The following is a 636-nucleotide window of genomic DNA, read 5'->3' as shown; positions in this document are numbered from 1 at the left end:
TGTCTTACAGAAATATTTAATGTTCTTCGGACATTTAACTTTGGTTATATCTTTTTCTTTGCATTACATTTAAGATTTATATTTTTGTATGAATAATAGGTGGGAAAAAAACATTTGAAGAGGTAGACTCAACTTTATTTCCCTGTCATATTTTTCCTGATGGTTATTGATAATATATTTTACATATTTATTCATTTGAAAAATTAGAAATAGTTCATATTCATCTAATCTTTGAAGTTCATATTCATCTAACCTTTGGAGTCCATTGATTCACTGTTCAATTCAACCCACGATGTTATTATATTTCACAAAGAAATTCACATAGAAAAAGTTATTTCAAAATTCAACAAGAAAAAATGCTATATTTTTTCAATCTCTAGAACAAAAGAATTGTGTTTTGCAGTCTTGTCTTTTCTTCAAAACTGTGTTCTGTCATTGTTATTTTTGATTGGAGTTGATCATAGGCATGATTGACAAAATACAAATAATCAAGGGGAAGAATGATCATTGATATCCTCACTTTACCTGTTTGTGTAAAATTATAGAGCTTATGTTCTGCTGTTGTAGCATATGTATAGTTAGACTCCCATCAAATCCCTTACTAGCCCAGTCAAAAGCTCATTATTAATTAATAAG

This window comes from Penaeus monodon, chromosome 21 (genome assembly GCF_015228065.2).
Source record: "Penaeus monodon isolate SGIC_2016 chromosome 21, NSTDA_Pmon_1, whole genome shotgun sequence".
Classification (NCBI taxonomy): domain Eukaryota; kingdom Metazoa; phylum Arthropoda; class Malacostraca; order Decapoda; family Penaeidae; genus Penaeus; species Penaeus monodon.
This window is presented reverse-complemented; position numbering follows the sequence as displayed.